The 23,115-nt window shown below is 44.6% G+C and overlaps 1 pseudogene; it reads left to right on the top strand.

Moving 5' to 3' along the window:
- Window positions 1-3,742: 3,742 nt before the first annotated feature.
- Window positions 3,743-4,741, top strand: LOC102023754 (annotated as a pseudogene).
- Window positions 4,742-23,115: the final 18,374 nt, after the last annotated feature.

Genomic DNA, 23,115 nt, shown 5'->3' with positions numbered 1-23,115 from the left:
TTTTGGTTTTTCTCCGGTACCAGGAACCGAACTCACGACCTTGCGCTTGCCAGGCAGGCGCTTTTGCCGCTGAGCTAAATCCCCAGCCCCCTCACTCTGCTTCTTTCTTTCATCTGATTGGTGCTATCTGTAGGTCAGCAGCTCTACTTTGGATAGCTTGCCGTCTCTGTGAGCCCAGAGAATGAGTATACGTGACAAGATCCCTTCCCTATACTCACATAAAGCAAAGAATATGCAAGGTATGGTGGCGCATGCCTACAACTCTAGCAGTCAGGAGGCCGAGGCAGGAGGACCACCTTTTTTTAAGGCTAGACTTAGGGTATACTGTAAGTACAGCAGTAGCCTAAACTACAGAGGGAGACCTTTTCTCAAGAAACCAAAAAGAAAAAGAAAATAGAAAAAGAAGAAAAGCAGAGAGAAGTGCTCCATCCTATGGGTCATGCAATGATTTTGGTTCTTGTAAAGGGCAGAGAACAGCGGAGCAACTGATAGTGGACACTGTGGACGAGGAAGGACAAAGGTCTGCTATGAGTTCACTGAACCCAGATCCTGGTTCTCCTAGGAGCCCCAGATCAAGCCCCAGAACAGGCTGAGGGGCCTTGAGCTCCTGTCTTCCCTCATCCCTTGCCCCATTCAAGAGCAGAAAAGACAGCAGGAACCCTCAGGGACTTGGCCTGTTCCTGTGAGCCCAGCAGGCAGAGATCTCAATCCAGATACACAGGTCCAGATGTGGCTGCTTGACAGAGCCGAAAGCTGTCACAGCTCGCCGTAGAGCCCTGGCAGGGCAGCCATACAGGGCTTGCAACTGCCCGGGCAGGGCGGGCTGCACTCTGCTACGCACACCAGTTGCCTTGGGTCATGGGATGCCAAGATTTGGCCTCATCCTTGAGAGGCTGTTCAGACCAGCCAGCTGTCTCTGCCCATGTCCTTGAGCCAAGGGGCCAAATAACTCAAGCCTGAGGTCATAGGCCTCTCCTGAGAGGGCGGACTCCAGACTTGTCACAGAGGTAGGCCGTTTTCTCCCTGGGGGCTTCGCCTGTCTCTGGAGATTCAGGAATGGACCCCAGATCCTGTGCCGTGTCCTTCAAGATGGCTCATTCATGAAAGCTGTGACTATCACGAACTCCAGATCGGAGGGTGGGCTGGGATCCTGGCTCTGTATGGGACTAAAATGGTCCTTATTGGCTCTGCCAATCTATTTCTTGGGTCACAGCCCAGGCTCTAGGGATGGCAAGGTCTAAGAAAAGGATCTGAAGAGGTGGTCCTGATCTGGTGGGTAGGTTATAGCCTCAGCCCCAACAGCAGACAGACCTCGCTGTCCTGTTCCTCATCCCCCGGGACTGGATAACGAAAAGGCAGGAGGTGATTTGAGCAAAGCTGTGGCCACCAGAGCCTCCACCCTCCCAGCCCCCTCTCCCTCTGCTCTCCTCGCCCTAGGCCTCCACCTCCACTACTTTCTTTTTTATTTTAAAGAGAAAAGAACAAAAACAAAATCACAAAAACCAAGACCAAAACAAAACAACATAAAAACTATAGAAATGATACAGAATTTTAAAACGAGATGATAGGAAATCAACAATGGTTGTTGTATTACTTACTGTTATCTTCAGAGCAGTTGCTTACATTACCAGATAAAGGTGTGCACGACTGATCAACAGTTAAACATTGTCTGTTCCTTTCAATAAACCAATACAAATTAGTAGTGCGATTATCTTAGCTAGCTTGTGTATGTATACATATATTTTTCCTTTCCTTTTTTTTTTTCTCCTTTTTCTCATCCCAGTTCTTTCTTATTGAGCAATTTCTTTCCCTTTCATAATATCTATTGTACCTTTCAGATTTTATTTACACTTTCAGGTTCTTACAGTAGGGAGACAATATGGTGTTCACTTATGAGTATGGTCTCAAGTTGCATCCGTTTACCTATAAAAGCCTCGAATTTATCTTTCTTTATAGCTAAGTAATACTCCACTGTGTAAAAATACCACATTTTTCTTATCCACTTCTCAGTTGCTGGGCATTTGGGTTTCCAAGATTTAGCTATGACAAATTGTGCTGCTGTAAACATGAGTGCACCTATACTGCTGTGGTATGATGTTTTTAATTCTTCTGGGAGAATACTCAGAAGGAGAATAGCTGGGTTAAGTGGGACCTCTAATCCTAATTTTTTGAGGAATCTCCACATTGATTTCCAAAGGGGTTGCACCGTTTCAAGTTTGACCCATTCTGGACAATTTGACAAGCCCCTGTCTCAAAATAAAAAATAAAACAAGTTTTCAAATGGCCTTTTATCGGCAGTGCAGTCCCAGGAGCAAGACTACCCAGCCCATTGTTTCAGCATCAATTTGGAAAGCAAATGGGGACCTTTAATGTTTTGGAAAACTTTATCATTCGGTCACTCAGTTGCTCCTAGCCTGTGAAGTCTACTATAGAGGGGCATTTGATGTGCGGAACCTGTCACAATGCGTGTTCTCAGTGGGATAAAAGAAGTGCGGAAATAATTCAGAACATAGGATTTTACTTGGGTAGGAGATGTCCCCAAAACATGGACTCCAATTCATGCAGATATTTGTGGTTATTTCAATAAACACAGTGTTGGACAATAGAAAATGAAGACTTAGATTGCAACACTGATTTACAATGAAGGAGCTTCTTTCATTGAATAATAAAGAAGTAACAAGTAGAATATTTCCAACCAAGAAGGATCGGTGGATGTGGTAGTTAGAAAGGAGAGGTTTCACCTCTTCGTTGTTTTTATTAAAGCAGTGCTAAGATTTCATCTTGCTCCAGAAAGAATGGCTATCAAGACATCAGACAATAACAGATGCTGATGAGGCTTGGGAGGGGGTGGAAAGAACCCTTCTACATTGCTGAGAGGGATGTAAACTAGTACAAACACTAATGATATCAATATGGAGAGTCCTTAAAAAATAAAAATAGAAATTCCATCTGACCCAGCTATTCTCTTTCTAGGTATCTTCCTTGAAAGTTTTAAATACATCAATTTCCAGTGACGCATGCATACTGTACATATAGCAGCACAATTCATAGTAGCTAAATTCTTTTTATAGCTAAATTTTGCAAGGAGCCCATATTTCTATCAACACATGTATAGATAATAAGAATGTGGTGTTTATATAAGATGGAATACTACTCTACCATAAAGTATGAGGCACTTGAGTCATTTGTAGGAAAAGGGATATACCTGGTGTCCATAATGTTAACTGTCCATAATGTTTCCATCTCTGTGAGCTCCCTAGTTAACTGACATAATCAGACACACAAGATTAAATATCTCATATATGAGAAACACAAAATAAAAATCAAGGCCAAAATAAGAAGTAGATCACAGGAAACAGGGATAGGTATTTTGTAAAAGGAAATGGGACCATGAGGGAGGGAGGACTGAGGGCAGAGAGTGCAAGGGGATTAAAAAAATGGAATGAACATGTGTTACACAGACAGTGTGTACTGACTCCACATGAGGTGCATAATCATTATGCATTGCAAATGTGCTAATAAAGACTAAAAAATCAAGCAACAGTAAAATAGCACTACGTTCTTACATAAAAAATTAAAACCGAAGAATTATTTTTTTAAAAATTAAAAAAATATATAATGGGAAAAACACATGGCAGCTGGAATTTTAATGAATGCTTCTCCTTTCATGAAGAAGGCCTCATGGAGATCTATTAGAATGGCCGCTCATGATTTGGCTGTTCTTCCTACATTTTGAACGGTGATGCGTAGTGTTTGTGTATTATACGGTGTACTCTGGCTTGTGTGATCTGCTTGTTATTGAAAAGGTATATGAAGAACACAGTTCTGAATCGCAGCTGTTATTTTCCTAGGAAATTCTGAGAAAGCAGTTTGGTGTAATGAATACCAAAACATCACCAGCATTGGACTCTCGACCCAAGGTCTGCTGATTCTCACAATTGATATCTGAGCCGGATGCCCATTGGCCTGTCTCCTTGTGATCATCCTGAGCTTGGGTTACCGTGGCATTGTGAAGCCTCCGTTAGGGACAGTCATGCCCTGGGTGATTGGACTGGGACAGCTTTACTTTATCTTTGGGGCTACTGAAAGTGTGATGAGAGTCACTGGGGCCAGTGATTCTGATCTTAGCCTTCCCAGGTAGCTTCCTTCTTTCTCTCTCAACTCTGGCTTGTGCGGGTGGATTTTGCTAAGTTTGGCACAAACTAAGAAAACTATAAGGCTAGAAACAACACAGGCAAATTTTCATTTTCCAGGAACTTTTCAGATTCTCTCATCTCTATTGTGCAGGGTTCTCTGGTGTTTGTGGTGAGGACCAATAAGACATTCAGAATTGCAAAATGCCAGTCAGGCTGGATGGAGCTCTGGGTGGATGATGCATTTAGGAGCTCCCTTTTTCACTTATCTTTATTGTGATCATGTTTTTGTGGAGTTCATCTCCAAATAATGAGAAACTGACCCTCATGCCCTTAGTAGATGATGTCAATGAATTCATGGTCACATCTGAAACTTTAATTGAAGGAATAAAATTAAGAACCTCAAAATCAGTTCTCAGTGGGGTCGCTAAACCTACTACTGCTAATTTTGATGAAGATTTGAAGGGCTTCAAGAAAATGAGTCACCTTCATTCACAGAGGAAGCTCTGCCTGTGTCTGTGGATTCAGATGAAATTGTGAGCAGATCAGAAATAGCAGGAAAATGTGCACTTATGAAAAGATACTGTGATTTGACCCTGTATGAATGAAACGAAGTTTAAGGTGAAAGACTGTCTTTCCTCAAGACTGAGAGAACTTGGCTTAGACACAGCATAATAAGTTCTCATTGTGTTGTTTTGGAAATCCATGTATTAAAATGAAGAATTCAGGCAGTCAGAGGGTTCTTGCAACCCCATTAAAGGTGAGTTTCAAATATCTGTTTATGTCCATTAAATTGCCTGGATTTGGGCATAATCTGAGAAAACATTAGGATAATGATGTATGCACAGATGCCTGTTTGCTGATGGTGGCAGATATATAAGTTTGGATTTTCTCTCTCTTTTCTCTGGGAACTATGACAATACCAGGTTTTGAAAAAAAAATTACGAGCAGGCTTGCTATTATTTTCCCCCATCTTTGGGAATGATGATATGATTCTGAAGTGTAGTTGATCAGTGTCTCTGCCTTTTAGGTTTACAGATAGTGAATGCAACGATACTCTCACTTTTAGACTTGGACAATTTATACTTGGAATATAAATGTGTTTGATTTTATTTTACCTTTTGTTTTTGGTCTTATAAATATAATCATGCACTTTAAATTGTGGAGTTAGTTCTGTAAGCTCAGGAGAACACAAGAGAGAAATCTTGAGTGTCACTTGCAAAGGTCTGCTCTACCTTTGCCCCCTCCCTCAGGTCATAGGTGCATGTGGTGCTGGGATGGGGTAGGTTTTGGATGCCCAGCTCCATGGCTCACCCAGTAACTCTTAACGAGGAAGGTGGGACACCCATTCCTGCTGAGCCTTGTGGAAGGTGGAGCTGTATCATTCACATCATCTTGGTATTTTCTGTCTCATAATAAAAACATATATTGACTGCAAAGCACATCATGACTAATTTGTAATTTACTAAATTTAAGCCATATTTTGTACCTTACTTTGCTATTTTATAATGTATGATTTGAAATTTTCTTTTCTTTTTTCTTCCTTTTTTTTCTTTTTGAGGCAGGGTCTAGCTTTGTAGCTCAGGCTGGTCTTGAGTTCACTTTGTCGGTCAGGCTGGTCTCAAACTAGTGATGATCCTCTTGACTCAGCCTCCCGAGTGCTGGGATTGCAGGCATATGCCACCATACCTGGCATGAAATTTTAATTTAAGTATCTGTTTTAAAATATACACAGCAACTGCCTGGCAAGTGCAAGGTCCTGAGTTCAATTCCCAGTATCAAAAAAAAAAAAAAAAAAAAGACTGTTGTAAATTTAAAAGACAATTGAATGTAGTTTGATGGAAATATGGATGTTTTGCTGCTTTCATAACAACAATCACAGAGCTAGTGGACATTTAGAATAGCAGTGAAAAGTAGAATTTGTATGTCTATTCTCTGAAGAAACTTGATCTTTGTGAATTGAGAATGCCTTCAGAAAATTTTCATTGAGCAAACATGAAAATTGTCAGTTGCTGAAACCCTTGAATTAACAATTTTTTCATTAAGAAGCCACAAAATGAATAGTTTCCTACATTCTAAAGCCCACTTTCTGAATTTGCTCATTTCAGAGAGGCTATGGAGAAAGGCATGGTTCTCAAGATGGCATTGCTTTGGGACATGCTTCCTGGGAGAAGAACGTGCCTCCTTTAACCAGGGTGAGCACCATTCTTCACTTCTGGTCCTACCCCAGCCATGGCTCCCACCCGCTGTTTCCCAGATGTAGGTCAGTTCTGCCTTTGATATTTTCAGCCTTTAGCCCAGCTATTTCAGATCTAATGGTGCCAGCTGACATCTTTCTTACATATCCTGCCTGTAGATTGAGGTGCGCTGACCCCCGGCTCAGGATATAGGTCTAGCTGATTTCATAATGTAGAATCCTGGGCTTGCAGCCAGAGGTGCTGCAGGTTTAGTGACGTGGAAATGGGTAGCTGATAAGGGAAATTGCCTCTGCCTAATCTCAACAGGGTTTTTTATTTGAGCTAACATCTCATTATATAGGCCTAGAACTCTGTAGCCCAGGCAGGCCTGGAACTCCCAGTAATCCTCCTTCCTCAGCCTTCAGAAGCGCTAGAAGTACATTTATGGGTCACCATGCCTGGTTTTGATACTTTTTAGAAAAAGACTTCTGTTTGCCAGTTTGAAGGTAAATGATATCTTACCCAAGTAGTATAGCTATGAACCATTGCCAACAAGTTTCCTGTTCTTAAGAAAACAGTTTTCTCCTAGTTACCACTTCAGACATGCTTTTAGAAGGGCAGTGTTGTGCCTTATTTTTGTGTCATCTCACTTTTGTGTCATCTCGATGTCTGATGGCCTGAGTGGAGTATTCCTCTGAGCCCTTGTACCCCCATATAGAAACAGGAGTGGGTGCCTTAGTACCATCACAGCTGGTCACATGAAGGACAGAGGCAGAGCTTCCACCCCAGGGCGCCGCCCATCTCTTCCTCCTGGCCCTCACCTCTGCATGAGGTCTTCAGTCTGTCATTGTGACTATCAACGTGCTCACTAAAATTTACTTTCAAGAAGCCACCAGGACGGGTCTCTTACTAGTGAAGAGGGGAGGTGATACAGGCCCAGTTTTATGTATTTCTAGACAAAACGCTGAAGAGTTTTTGTTATGTGGTTTGTATTTGATGTGTATATAATGTGTAAAGTCCTCTTAAGAGGGAATTGTTGGGATTTGATTAAGATTATTGTTTAAATATCTCCTTTAAAGTGTAGTCAGTTTATTTCAAAGCAAGGGAAAAAAGGTGAATATTTTAAGTCTGAGAGGTGATGAGATCCTCCCATACTTCTCTTGTAAAGAAAATATTTTTTTTTCATTGTGCAGAGTAACAGTTTTCATCTCTGTACTATAGTACATGTTTTTAACCTCCTATACCATCAAGACTGAAAGAATGAAAATGTACATAGAATGTAGATCTTCATAACCTCTTTTTGAAAGAGGCTTGGGTTTGTCTTGCTGGTTCTACTCTACTAAGGTTGAGAGCCATTAGCTAGATTTGTGCATCTAGTTCTGGTTCTTCTGACTTTGTATGTTGAACAGCAGGCAAGAACCAATGTAAGGGGCTGGGGATTTAGCTCAGCGGCAAAAGCGCCTGCCTGGCAAGTGCAAGGTCGTGAGTTTGGTTCCCGGTACCGGAGAAAAAACGAAAAAACGAAAAAACAAAAAAGAACCAATGTAAAATACCAGGCCTTATGATTCTAAAGAAGTTCAATCTATAGTTAAAGTGGGGAACACTTAATATTTATATGAATGACTAAACTAGATTTTTAAAAAGATGTACATTATATTATAGGAACTCAGTAGTGCATTACTCAAACTTCTTTAGAACTAGGGGGGAAGTCTAGGAGTTTAAAAAGTTGTATTTTTTATTTAAATTATTCTATACTTTAGAAGTTCCATGGAATTTTTGCTTGAAAAATTTATGCACTTTTGGCCTTAATATTTGTTTTAATAAAATGCTGTCTGAATAAAAAAGTGTGAGGATGGATCTCTGTGTGAAAACCCTGAGTTTAAACCCCAAAAGAAAGAAAGAAAAGAAAACTCACTGACAACCTTGCTTAGGGACACCAGTTGCCATTGAGGGGAGCTTCCCAGATCACCTTACCAGGAAGGGAAGTGGGCAGAGGAGAGAAAGGTAGGGCAGAGATCTGTGCAGGGCTCATTTGCTATGCACTGATGCCAGGCCTGTCTTGGACCCACTGGCCTCTTCTATACTCCCTATTCTCATCTCTGTGTTGGTCTTTGCCTTTGCTGATACCTCATGACATGTCGTTACCCTCTTTCACCTGGATGCCTCCTACCTTCTATCCTGGTCCAGCCTGAGAGTTGGGGACTGACAGAAAATTGGCCTGGTGAGAGATTTGACTCCAGAGGTGTTGAGTCTCAAGGCATGTCTCATGTGCCCTAGACAGTCATGGTTATGGCTGGGGCACAGCCAGTGCAAGCTGTGACCTATCCTTGCCAACTGCAGCTGGTGCTGGAGGGGCAGAGACTCACTGGGGTGCTGGTTATGTCCTGCCTTAGGAAGGGAGGCACCCTGCAGGCTGAGTTCAAGGGAAAGGTACTGTTCATACCCTTTAAGGATGAGCAGAGTTATGTGGAGGGGCTCCACTCTACACAGCAGCTGTGAGACTCAGCACTAGCAGGACTCGTGTGTTTTCCTGGTGAGACCTGGGCCAACACTAAAGACCCTCGGTAGACAGGATATTGGAGCCTCCAGTCTGTACCAAATCCTTTCACATTGGGTCCCTGGCCAGAGAAGGCACTGAAAGGTCTACACTGCCTAGAACTGCATCTCTTAGAATGGTTCATACTACATGTATGACACCATTCACTGGCATGCTAGACATTTGCCTGTCTTTTCAGGGCCTCTCTGATGGTTTTCACTATGGGCCTTGAGCTGGCCCTGAAGGGTCACCCTACCAGCTCCCATACTGTCTCCAAGGAACTGCAGACTCCTCCTCAGGAGCCCTCATGAAGCTCCTGCTCAGAGAATCCAGTGCTGTGCTCACTGAATCCTGCCCCAGATTTAGTTAGCAGCAGGATCATAGCTGGATCAGGCCCACTCCTGGGTTTTCTGTGGCCAGAGACAGGAGAACTCTATCTGCTCCAGACTGGGTACATAGTTGGCTTCCTGAGGGGAGACTCTGAAGGTCAATCTTCCTGGAGACAGGATAGGCCCAGCCAGGTCTAATCTGCCGAAGGATAGGGAAAGGTTTTCTGGTGATTCAGTTGTTACATCTCAGGAATCCAGTATGAATTCTGGTCTGGTTTCCAGAAGCCTAGCACATAAGGCTTCTGGAATGTCCAGAATGTCCAGTCTCACCATGAAGAATGTCCAGTCCCATCATAAAGAACACAAGAACCATGATCCACCTGAGCCAGCTGGGATGAAGTAAAAGGTAGGGAGGTGGGCAAGAAGCAGAGGAGAGCAACCATGAGAACAGAGAGACCAGCAAAGAACCTGCAGAGACCTTGGCCCTGGCCAGGCTGCAGTCCCTCTGGAGTTCCATTCTCAGAAGGTCAGGTCAGAGGTCTGGAGGGAAGTGTGAGCTTCTGGGGATAGGACTTGGGGGCTCAGACTTTGGGTTGGAGGCACATTCACTGGTGCTCCCTTCTCATGACTCTCATAATCACCTTTCATGAGCGGCCTGCTCTGTAATGCTGTGATCAGTAAACAGGACCGATGTCAAGGAGCACAGGACTAGGTGCCTCCCTCTGGGTTCAGAGTCCTTAAGTTGGGTACTGGCCTGTTCAGGGTCAGTGCTGCCTCCCTAGGAGCTTGACTTGGGTCTTCCAGGACTGGGGGGGGTCATGGCTCCCCAGTCTCTACCTGTAAGCCTGGGTGCCCTCCTATCTTGGGCCACCTTCTTCTGATATTGCTAGATCACACTTGCTCCATGTTACCTCCTCCTGTATTGCAGTGTTCCCTTCCTTTACACTCTCTACTGTCCCCTGTCTTAGGCCAGTTACTCCACACATGCACAGGTCCCCATGCAGCCATACCCTTGGCCTCTCAGGGCAGCTTTCCTAACAGTGCACTTCCCACTGTCAATATCCTCTGCAATCTGGATCACTGGTTACTACAACAAATTGCTACACACTGATGGCTCAAAACCACACCTTCTAAAGGTCAGATGGTCAAAATCTGAAATTCATTGTGTTGTGAAGTCAAGTTGTGGGCAGGGATTTCATAACTTTGCAGGCTCCAAGGATGGACCTTGACTCCTCCAGCTTCCTGGGCTTGTAGCTCCATCACTGTTGTCTCTGCCTCAGTCTTCTCATAGGTTTCTCTTCTGTTCTTAATCACCCTCCCCCTGCCTCACAGAAACACACTTGAGATAATATTTAGGTCCCAGCTGGATAATCCAGGATAAAATATTTCCAAATCAATTTCATAATTTATTCAAATCATAGAAGGACAAGAGGGATGGAAGTTTCTGGGAAGATGGGGGAGTGGTGAGCAGCACAGAAAGTGCCCCTCTGAGATTTGGTGTTCAGATGCTGGAATATAACAACATGAGGGGGAGAAGAAGGAGGGAGGAGTGTCCCCAGGACCCAAGAAGAATCTGAAATGAGAATAGAAACTGTCTTGGTTACTTTTCTCTCATTGCTGAAACAAAATACCTGACATCCAGAATTGAGGAAGGAAAGGTTTATTCAGCTTACAGTTTGTGGAGGTTTCAGTCCATACTTGGCTGGCTCCAAGACATAGTGGCGCATGACACACAGCAACTATTCACAGTGGTGGAAAACAGCAAAAGCAACAAGAGCAAAATGGAGGAGCAGTGGCAAGCAGCCTCTTTCTCTCCCTTACACTGTATGCAAACTATCTGCCCCAGGGCGGGTATAGTATTCATGTCCATAATTCCAACACTGGACCATGAATCAGTCATAAACTCTAGAAGCCCACCCCACGACTGCATGAAGCTTTGAGGGGGACATCCAGATACAGACCATAACAGAAGCACACTGGGAGAATGAAGAGACACACTTCAGTGAAGAAGGAGGTGGCAGGTGGTGCTTTCTCCTTGAGCCCAAACTCACTGTGTGGGAGTGGTGTCTTGAATCTATAGATGCGTGGTGGCAGGCCCGGAGGGCTCTATGGAGAAACACATCTGTGAAACAGAGCAGTGGATGCAGCAGACTTTAGTGGCTGGTGAGTTATTTGGGTACAGACATCCTCCAGGAGAGGGAGATTGGCTGGGAGCCATTTTGGTGAGGCTCCAACTGAGCTCAGAACTCAGAGCAACTTCTGGCTCCAGCTAGCAGCTGTCAGAGAACTGAGTTCAGGTTAGCAGGTCAGGGACCTGAGTTTGAATCAGCAGGAGGTGTATAGACTGGTGCAGGCTGAACAGGTCTGGTTCCTGCCTCATGGCTAGAGACGAGCCTGAACTTCAGTGGAACTAAAGGTGCAGACTTGCTGGGATTATCCACCATCCTGTCATAAAGCTACAGCTGGCTTGCTGGTATTAATCAACTCAGTTTTGGACTCTGCTGCCCACATTGTCTACTAGTGAAAACAGAGATACACATTGAAGTGGACTTTTTTCTTCTTTTCTTTCTCTCTTTTCTTGTTTGTATTTTTATGTATGAACATGGTTTCTAGTTGTTTTGATTATTGTTGCTCTGTTCTGTTCTTGTTCTTATTTCTTCCTTCTCTCTTTTCCTCCTGTCTTCTGCAACAGTTTCCCTGAGTTTGCATGATCTTCCTTTGTCCTCCAGTCTCTCTTCCTCTTCTTCTGTTTCTCTATTTTCCTCCTGAGGATAAAATTGCAATATAGAGGGCTTATTTATTGCATATAATTTTCTGTTTTATTTTAAATTTTGTTATATAACCACAAATCTAATTCATATGGTTAAAGGTGGCAAGTTAATAGTTACCTCAGTTTGTCTTTAATGCTATTGTTATTGCTGATTGTATCACTTTAGCCAAATTGACATAATTGTTCTCACCAGCTGTTCTTCCTGATATACCAAGCCGGAGATTGCCTAAGGATCATAAAAAGTATTATAAGCCAGTGCCAAAGAACCAGGGGCTGGGTCAAGTAGGCAGCAACTTCTCATCCCCAATAAATTGAAGCGGTAGGATCTTGCAATAAACCCAGAACCCAAAAGCCAGCTATACCTGGAAGACACCTGTGAGAAGTAGTCATTTGCTAAATGTTGTAAATACTAGCAATTAATCTCCTTACCATAGGCACTTTACAAGCATCAACACAGGAACTAAATTTTAAAAAAATAGACAATGAGAAGACACTTAAACAAGATGCAAATCCACACTTCCATCTCACCAAAGGCAAACCCAGGAGGCAGTGAGGCAGAACAATCTGTTAGCCACCCACCTGGACTCTCTGGAGTGATAACAGTGGAAGTAACAAAGCAGATGAATAAGCCTCCAGAAAAAAAAAATCAAATCAGAAATAATTTCTCAGATAACTATGGAGATGGTGACCATAACCAAAGACATGCTTAGTGACTATAGAGCAGATACAGATAAACAAGAAGAGCTTGGGAAAATGATGGAAACCATGAACACCCAACATAGGGAAGAAATGGAATCCATGAAACAGATTCAAACTGTCTTAGTTACTTTCCTTTTATTCCTAAGACAAAATACCCAACACCCAAAGGTAAGGGAAGAAAGGTTGTTTAGTTCACAGGTTATAGAGGTTTCAGGCCATAACTGTCTGGGTTCAAGGAAGGGTGGCTTGGCATAAGGGTATCCCAGAGGAGAAAAAGTTCATAGTGGCAGAAAGCAGGAATGGAGACAAGCCTCTCTCTGTATCTTATGTGGTATCCAGTCTATCAGGATTAGAGTGGTGCCAGTCCAATCAGTGGACTGATCCAGTAATCACCCAGCCTTAATCCCTGCGCCCTTAATCCTAGCATTTCACCATGAACCAGTCACACACTCTAGGTTCAACCACCTCTGTAAAAGCTCCCATGTTGCCATAGGGGCAAGACTTGGCTTGCACTTTAGCTGCTCTGCCCTATTCTTTTTCATCCAGGTAAAACAAATATGAGGACCACACTATTTGTGCCCAAAGATTTTATAGAAATGTCTGTCATGCAAGTCAGCTGACCATCCTTAACTGAAAGTGAGGACTAGCGCAGACAGAGGTTTTTTGATATTACACTGTGTCTTTGAAGAAGGAAGAAGGGGCCTTAGGTAAAGGAATAAAGGAAGGCAGCTCCAAAGGCAAGGAAGTGGATCTTGCCCCAGGGATCCACTAGGGGCAGAGTCTTGCAGACTGTGGTCTCAGCAATGTGACACTGATTCAAACTTTGGCCTCCAGAACCAGAAAAGGATATGTATATGCTATTCGAAGCTAGTGGGTTGTGACTGCTTGTTCATTGACAATAGAAAGCTTATGCCTCCAGCCACTCAGACAGGAAATACAAGACTCCCTTTGTGCCCAGAGGATTCAATCCTGAAAGGTCCAGTGAGATGATGGTACTGCATTGCTTGGGCCAATGTCAGAGGTTGGATTTGCTGCCCAAAGGGAATACAAATGACATGAGATGCAGGATGAAGATTCTGCCTTGTTACTACTGGGGCTGTGAGCAGTCCCACAATTGCCCCTCTCAGCCCAGAACCTCTCTGGGCCCGGCATGGTTCCAATTCCAAGAAGCAACAAATTGATATTTTCCTGGAGTTGCCCCAACTTCTGACACCCACCAATGGGCCTGGATCTCAGGCCTGCCTAGCGGCTGCCTGGGGGCAGATCTGGGGGCTGTCATTGCTTTTGAACTCCCTGTCCCCAAGTCACCATGAAAGACTTGGGCCTTTCAGAGCCCCACCCATTCTGAATGCTTCCTTGACAAGGGGAGAAGAAGCAGAAGGGATTCCTGTGTGTCGTGCCTAGCTGGAGGGGCAGCCAAAGCTGCCAGTGTGGATGCTGGAGTCATTCAGACCCAGCCATGTGAATCTTCTCCCAAGAGCCTGGTTTCCTAGCAACATATACCCCCACCCTCCTAGCCCTGCCCTCGCTTCACAAGTGTACCCTTAGGTGGCCTGGACATCATCCTGAGGGGGAAGGTCTCTGAATATGGTGAGAACGGGCACAGTCTCCAACTGGAGGGGTCAGATGCTGTGCACCAGGTCCACAGGTCCCTGGAAGAGCAGCCCATGGAATAGGCCTCTACCTCTACCTCACTCACCATGCTGCATCCTGTCTTGGTGAGCCGTGAGTGGTTGCTGCTTACATCCCTCTACTACCCTCCACTCCCTAAGTGATGCTGCTGCTACTGTAGGCTCTATTGCAGGTGGCTGAGTGTAGGCATAAGGTATGGCCTGATAAGTGCTTCTCTTGGATGGACTGCCATTCTTAGGCTTCTCTGGAGTTGTCCTGAGGGCTGGGACTTGGAGTGCACTGTTCGTCCCATGACACACTGACATCCAGTGGTGATGATGGCGACAGGGGAGCCTGGAATTCTTTGTCTTGTGCCTTATCTTTCAATGTTAAAATCAGGCTGGTTTCCAGGGACAGGAGGGCTCGGGGATGATACTGGTTGAGCCATTTTTGGTTCTTCCCCAAACTCATGGCCCCTTGTGCAGAGAGCACACCCTTGGAGTCCTGGCAGCACGTATTTATTCAGCACAAAGAGTAAGCTCCTTCAGTGGCATGGCATTTGGAGCGATGGCAATGGAAGAAGGGTCTGCTACCTCTCTCATTGGCATTGCCACTGGTTGTGTGACCAGATGGCACCTTGGGCAGAGGCGACAGGAAGAACAGGGCGTACAGGGACAGGAGGCACCTGATGGGAGGGCACAGCACAGAAAAGGTGGCTGAGGATTTAGGTCAGGGGAGATAAGGAAGAAAGGAAGCCCCAAGACCTGCCTGGCCCCCCATCAGAGCTCTGCCCAGCCACACTCACTTTGCAGTCAGTCAGTGATGCACACTTCTGTGGGAGAAGAAGATCATCAGAAAGATCACACTGTGAGTGTCTGTGTGTGCGTGTGTGTGTGTGTGTGTGTGTGTGTGTGTGTTTGAGGTCTGAGTGCCAGGACCCCTGTACCACTCTTAGTTGCCTCAGGCCCAGCCTGGCCCAAATGAAGAGGATCTGAGGGTTCCCTGGATTCAGGGCTTAAGGATGGGAAATCTGAAGGCCTGGGCCTCACAGTTGCTGTGGCACAAAAGCCTGGGTCTGTTTACCTGCTGGCCTTGACAGCTCCTCAGCCCGTGGCCCTTAATAGCCTATGTGGAGGTCTTGCCCAGCCCAGTCCACTTTAAAGAAAAGACATCTTCCATGTTAGGGATGAGCCAGCCCCATTAAGGGGAAGGCTCAGACAGCCAGGTCCAAGACATAGGGAGGAAGTGTCTCAGAAGAAGAAGACCGAGTTATGGAAGCTAGGTGACTCACAGAAGTGAAGCTGGGGAGACTTGGTCCTGGGTTCACAACTGTGATCTGGGCAGGTGCTGGCTAAACTGTCTGAGATGGCACTTGGGGCCAGAGTCCCTGGGGATACTTATACCCCAAGGCCAGAGCCACCATCCCTCCATTAACGGGGCCGGGAGACGGAGTCTCTCCTCTCCCAGTGGCTGATGAATGTGAGATGCTGATGTCCTACCATTCCCAGGAAGATACCGCGGTTTGCCTGTGTAGTTTGCTTGTAGGGCCTCAGCCTGGCATAGCTATCACCATCTTGCAACTTCCACGCAACTACCATTCATGTTCCAGAATTATCCTGGCCACTTTCTCCACAAAGTTTCCCAGCAAATGATAAACAGATGGACCCTTTAGAGCTACATCCAGAACATGGTGACAAGAAGGTCCCTGATTCTTTGCTGTTACACTGAGATAAGTCAGGTGTATGCTGGGCTGGATGAAGTCACTTTTCATCTTTACAATATAGACAGCCCACTTCCTGTCAAATTTCAGGGATCCACTTGGATTACGGCCTGACAGACCACACAGCCCCTTCCCCTCAGCCAAGTGGCCATTGCCCATGCGGTCAGAGAAGATGTAGTCATTTGGGAGGCCCAGAGACTTGGCAAAGTGTACGAAGCACTCTTGCAGTGCATACTGAGACGGGAGGATTGCTGGCATTTTGAGGTTAGCCTGGGTTATACAGTGAGTTCCAAACCAGCCTAAAGTACATAGGGAGAAACAAAAGTAAAACAAAACAAGAGGATAAGAAGAGAAAAAAGCAAGCAAAGAGTGTCCAGTCCTATGGAGTGTCTGCTTGGAGCCCACTGAGCCCACATCCTGGCCCTCACACGAGCCCCAGGCCAGGCCCTAGAGCAGGATGAGATGCCCTAAGCCTCTCCTCCCCCAACACACTTGCTCCCGTTTGCAGGAGCAGACAGGACATGAGGAACCCTGGGGGAACTGCCCTCTTCTGTGAGCCTAGCTGGCAGAGGCCTGGAGCCAGGTAAATGAACAATAAATGTGGATGCACGATAGAGCTGAGAACTGAGGGTGCAGTTGTGTCTGACAGCGGATTTCTGCCTGGACCGTGGAGGGCAGGCACATGCCCGGGGCAGGGTGAGCTGCACTCTGCTGCTATGTATACCGGTTGCCTTGGTTCACAAGGTTCCGGGATTTGGTATGTTCCTTGAGGGTTTAATTACACAAACCCTCTGTCTCTGGCCACTTTCGGGGACATCCTAGCCCAGTGGCTCAAGCCTAAGGTCTTAGGAATGTCCCTGGGATGGTTGATCCCAGACTTATCTTTGAGGGAGGCCATTTCCTTACTGGGGGGGGGGTCTTTCCAACATCCTGGGGAGGCCATGAGCGACTCCAGACCCTGTGCAGAGGCCTCCGGATGGCTCACCCATGACTGTCATGGGCACTCCACTTAATGCTGGAGTGGGATCCTGGCTTTCTATGGGATTAAAAGGCCCTCATTGTCCCTACCCACCTGCATTTTATGGCCCAGCCTAGACTCCAGGGTCATTGTCTAAGAGAAAGAGCCATAGAGGGGGTCCTGAGCTGGTAGGTGGGGTACAGCCTCAGACCCCCACACCGAACAGCATTCACTGCACCCTACTCACACCTCCAGGGTGGATAACGAAAAGGCAGACAATAAAACTGAGCCAAGCTGTGGCCACCAGATGCTGACACTCTCCCAGCCCCCCTCTCCCTGCTTTCTAGCTCTAGGAGCTCAACCTCCACTACTCTCTATGACCTCGAATTACCTTCGGCCTGTATGGTACGTGTCAGCAGCAGTATTGCTGTCAGAGAAAACCTAGCTCAGCACCAGTGCTGTTGCCCTCGGCAAACACCAGACGGGATGTCATAAAAAAACAAGATAAGACAAAGCATGGAATCTTCCAGGCAACAAGACATCCAAAAACATCTGTACATTTATACTGGATGCCCCCAAGGGCTTCGACCACGGAGGCTCCAGAGAACTTTAACATGGATATATGCCCGGATCTCCTCACCTGAGGCCCCCGACCTCCTTACCAGATACCTTCTCTGATTTCCGAACTTGACTCCCTTTGTCCATGCCCTGTAAAAAGGCTCTGTTTCTCTCCATACTCTACACATGGCCTTTTCACCCTCTTTCTGCCTCCCCCCAGGCACAGTGGATTTCATGGCATGTTGTCTTTACATAAGCCTGGTGGTCTTTCACTCATGCCACTCCTTGCATCGGGTGCGGAAACCTGGGAGGGAGACAAGCTCTCTCTCCAGAGGGAGTTAAGCTGTTTCCTGAACCTGCTCCTCAGCTGAGACCACCAGGCAGCATCTGCTCCTCTGAACTTGGTCTCTACAGTTCCAGCCACTTCTGCCGTGCCAGCTCTCACTGGGCGTTTCAGATTGGGGAATCCCCCAATCTCTTTCTCCCTCTTTGTCTGCCTTTTATTCACCCCCGTAAAGTCAGAGAGAGGCTCATCCTGCTTTTCGTGCTTTTTAAATTTCAGCGCTGGTCTCCAAGAGCACTTCTGGGAAGGCTGTGCCCCTTGGCATCTGAACAAGCTCAAAGATGTTTGCTTTGCTCAATTGCTCATGGTTTTTTTTTTTTTTTTTCTTCCAGTACCAGGAACTGAACTCATGACCTTGCGCTTGACAGGCAGGTGATTTTTGCCACTGAGCAATATCCCCAGCCCCTCAATTGTTCATGTTTTATGGCTTTGGGTCCCACTGGAGACATCCACTGAGATATGTGGCTGCTGTCCTGCTCCTTTCTCTGTGCTCCAGTGGAGACCTTCAATCCTCCATTCCTCCCACAGTCCCCTAGCCTGTCTTCTGCAGAATCTCAAACCTCTCTGCTTCTCTCCTGATCTGAAGCTGAAATGGCTGATTTTTTCTGTAACATTGTATGGCCAGCCTTCCCGCTGAACAATAGCTGTCAGTGACCAGAGCATGATACTTTTGATATTTCCATTTTGTGAGATAAGAAATAGTTAACAGGAGATAAGAGTTCACTTTTATTTCTTTTTTATTTTTAAGAGAAAAAAATAAGACAGAGTTTTAAAACAGGTTAGTGCAAGGATAGCTGGGATAATTGTACTGGTGATGTCTATTGGTTTATTGAAAGGAACAGTTAATACTTAAATTTTTCTCTTTTTTGACCAAATTTGCACGCTTATATCTGGTAATCTGAACAACTAACTTGAAGACAACAATAAGCAACATAACAACCATTGTGGAATTTCTACCATCTTGGTTAGTGAAACTCTGTATCATTTCTAATTTTTTTTATTATTCTTATTCTCTTTAATTGTTTGGTCTTTTTGAGACAGGGTCTCACTATGCAGTTCAGGCTGGCCTTGAGCTCATTTTGTAGCCCAGGCTGATCTCAAACACTCAGTGATCCTCCTGCCTCAGCCTCCCGACTGCTAGGATTACAGGCGTGTGCCACCATGCCTGGCTTTCTTTAATTGTTTGATCAATCTTGCATTCTTACATCTGGTAATCTGGGCAACTTCATCGAAGATAACAATATGTAATATAACAACCATTGTTAATTTCCTATCACCTTGTTTTGAAATTCTGTGTCACTTTTATTGTTTTTGTGTTTTTTGTTTTTATCTTTTTTGTTATTTTGTTTTCTTTTCTCTTAAAAAAATATTTGTAGGAGAGTTACAATAGTTATTACATTTCATGTTATTTTCATAGTAGTTATTCAGAGTACAAGATACAGGCATGAAATCCCATCCAAAAAACATCAGTACAAACATTTCTTTTCAATGAACTAAGAGAAACTGGCTGTATAACCATGTTAACTATCTTGTGTGTAAATATATTTTTTCTTTCTCCTGTCTTGCATTTCTCCTTTCCGCCACCACAGTTTGTCTTTTCTTTTGAACAGTTGCTTCCCAATTCACAGTATCTATTGTACATCTTGGATCTTATTTACTTGTTCAGTTACACTAGGAAGACAATGGGATGTTTACACATGTGGGACTGATTTATTTCACTTATGAGTCTGGTCTTGAGTTGCATCCATTCACCTATAAAACTCTCAAGTTTATCCTTCTTTATGGCTGAGTACTACTCTGTTAGATAAAAGGACTTCTTTTTAAAAATCCATTTTGCTTTTATTTCTTGATCTTTTTGCCACTGCTTGTGCCTTTTGTAAATCTTTTAAGCCTTTAGTTTATAACCTTTTGTTAAAATGCTTATGATGTTTCTTTAAAAGGATGTTTTACTTTTGTGGACAAGGTCTTATTCCTGTTTTATACATGTTACTTTTGAACTTGCTTGATCTATTTGATTAGTGACTACTGTGGTTTTTAATCTTATCTTAGTGCTAAGGAGAAGTAATGTTAGAGTGCCATCTAGTGAATTTTGATATAAAATTCTGTAAAATGGGTCTTTAAAGTCTCATCAGTATTCAGCTCAGGCTTTTATCTGTCCCTTATAGAACACTAAAACCAAGCAGTGGGTATTCTGCCAAATAGTAATCACCTTTAGGGCAGCTGCCACTCTCAAAGTAGAGGATAGGTTCCTCTAGTACTTCCTGTGAATCCTTTCCCACTGAAGCCAATGGCCAAAGGAATGTCGATCAGACAGGAAACTGGATTCCTTTCCGGAGACAGATCTCTGATTGTGCAGAATTAATGAAAACTGAAAGGACAACGTAGAGGTCGTGGGTGGTGCCCAAAGGTCCCTCAGTGGAATCTAGCTCCCACCAGCCCAGAGCAGGTAATCAGCAGGAAATCACTTATCTGTCATTCCCACCTGTACTCTCCAAGTGAGGTGAAAGGCAATCCTTTCAGTGATCGTCAGGTATCTTCTATCTCAGAGTGACCTGAGATAATGCTGTTAGAGCTCTTTCTTAAGCCTCTGTCAAGAGTCAAGCTGTAGGTCTGGACTTTTCTCTGTAGACCTTGTCCTTATCCTCTTTGTGGAAGGCTATTACTGGTCTTCCTAGTAAAAACATTTGTAGGTTACATTCATAGTAGTCTTGCTGATTTTCTTGTTTGGCCCCTACATACTTAACTGTTTCTTTGGCCTCTCTCTTCCAGACTTAAAGCTGTACACCAACCCAAGACCAAAACACCTGACTTCTATCAAGGGCCTTTTAGATAGACTTTCTAGAGTGTCTCTAACTGCCAGTCACAGCTACAGCCCCTTCAGCCTGAGGAAGACAGAACAGTCACTGCCCCTTCATGGCAGTTCGAGATACCTCTTCAGAGGAGGGAGTATTATAGGCAGCTAAATTACGTAAAAATATTATAGACAATCAGATAGGACTGGGCCTTTTGGAGACTCAGGACAAGGAAAAAAACACACACATCACAGCTGTGGCCAGAGACACATCAGTTAGAGGCCAAGCCTCAAGATAACAACAAAAGGATCAGGCCTACATATTCCCCTAGGGGTTAGATAAATGATAACACTGGGTCCAACAAAGCCTAGATAGATATCAGTCACCTCAGTGGGCAACCAAGACCCCCAGATCATCACCTACCTGAAAAATTCTTTGGTTTTTCTATGCCCACTCCCTACATGACTTACTTCCCATTAGATCAATATATCCTAGAGAACTCACAGGACCCCTCTGTCAGTTCAGCCTTCCTTTTTTTTCATGCATGTGTAAAAACTGATAGATGTGCCTTTACTGCCTTGTAGATCGTGTTGTTAGGTAACAAGTATATGTTTGACCTGTGAGTTTCAGAGACACAGAGATTTTAGATCAGACTTTCTCATTCTTTCTCCAAAATTCAAAAATAGTATAGATCTCTTGATTATTGGTCTTGCTACCAATGCTTCCTTCTTTAAACATGAATGTTACAGCTAAAATCAGTTATAACTTATGCTGAAGGTCCCAGGGACCCCCAACTGGCTCCTCCCCAGACATTCTTGGCTTCTTCTTCTTGACCACTAACTCTGCCCAGGAGATTCAGAGGCCCCCTGAAGCATCTCACATGCTACGTTCCAGGTAACACTTACAATGGAGGGTAAGTCCAATCCATTCCTCATAGACATTGAGGTCTGCCACTCCACTTTGTGTTCTTTCCAAGGACCGATGTCCTTGGCCCCAGTTAGTATTGTGGACATTAATGACAAAGTCTAGAGGCCCTTTAAAACTCCTCCAATTTGGTGTTAGTAGGCCAGCAGTTTTTCTCCCATTCTTTTCTGCTCACCCCTACCTGCCCTATCCTCTGTCCTCAGGTGAGATATCCAAGGCAAATTGTCTGCCATTCACCATTCCCAGTGTCCATGTGGTTTTTCTTGCCACTCTCTTCTGTCTCCAGGCTCACCCAAAGCCCTTATTACCTCCCCAGATCTAAACCCAGGGGTCTGGGATACTTCCTCCCCTTCCCTGGCTCTCAATCCAACACTTCTTGCCATCCCATTAAAGCCAGATCACCCCTATCCATCACAGCTCCAATACTCTGTCCTTGATCAACCCTGAGAGGACTAAAACTGATTATCTCTTGCCTGCTCCAACATGGTCTTTCGGTTCCTACCAATTCCCCCATAACAACCCAATCCTCTCTGTCAAAAAAGTGAACAGCAGATTAGTACAAGATCTCCATGCTATAACTAGATTAGTACAAGATCTCCATGCTATCAACTAGGTAGTCCTGCCTATACATCCTGTAGTGCCTACCCCATACATACTTCTATCTTCCATCTCTCTCTCCAATGTTCATTATTCAGTCTTAGATTTAAACATGCCTTCTTTACTATTCCCTTACATTCCTCCTTGTAGCTTCTCTTCACCTTACCTGGATAGACCCTGACACTTGTCAATCCCAACAGTTAGTGTAGACCATCTTTCCCCAGGGGTTCTGAGATAGCCCTCACTATTTCAGCCAAGCCCTTGCCCACGATTTTCTCTTCTTTCACTTGTCTGTTTCTACCTAATACAATATGTAGATGATCTCTTTCTCTGTGGCCCCACATATAAATCCTGTAGACAGGGTATGGACCTACTCTTACAACACTTAAACACAAAGGGCTACTGTGTGTCTCCATCCAAAGCTCAAACCTTCTCTTCATGTGTCACTTACCTGGGTGTTATCCTACAAAAACACACCCTAGTTCTTCCTCACACTATACCCCTCACATAACCTGCAGAGTGTCATATCCTAATCACATCTGTCTTGTCTTCTATCTGCTCCTGTCTCTTACAGTTGTATGCACTCTTTATACCCCTCCCATGATAACTATTGCCTTAGGTCCTGATTTTGACCCTGCCTCTCATTTTATACCTACTCTGTTTCCTTCTGAGATACCATTTTCATACAATTGTTTGTCTCGCATCCACTTGATAACCTTGCCCTTTCCTTATATTTTAGTGTACCCCTTGTTAACCCCTGATCACACTTGGTTTATTGATGGAAATTCCTGTAAGGCTACCTGCATACCAGCTAAGACAGGATGCCCAGGAAAAATACAGGGTACAACTCATTTGAGCTTCTTTTTCTCCAGACTAGACAAGTGAAAAGACCACCTTGGGTGAATGCTGAGGCCTGAGATGCTAGGATTTTGCAGGATAACTAGGGAGATGCCTGACAAGGTGTTACA

This window comes from Chinchilla lanigera, unplaced genomic scaffold (assembly GCF_000276665.1).
Source record: "Chinchilla lanigera isolate Chin_1 unplaced genomic scaffold, ChiLan1.0 scaffold00169, whole genome shotgun sequence".
Taxonomy (NCBI): domain Eukaryota; kingdom Metazoa; phylum Chordata; class Mammalia; order Rodentia; family Chinchillidae; genus Chinchilla; species Chinchilla lanigera.
This window is presented reverse-complemented; position numbering and strand designations above follow the sequence as displayed.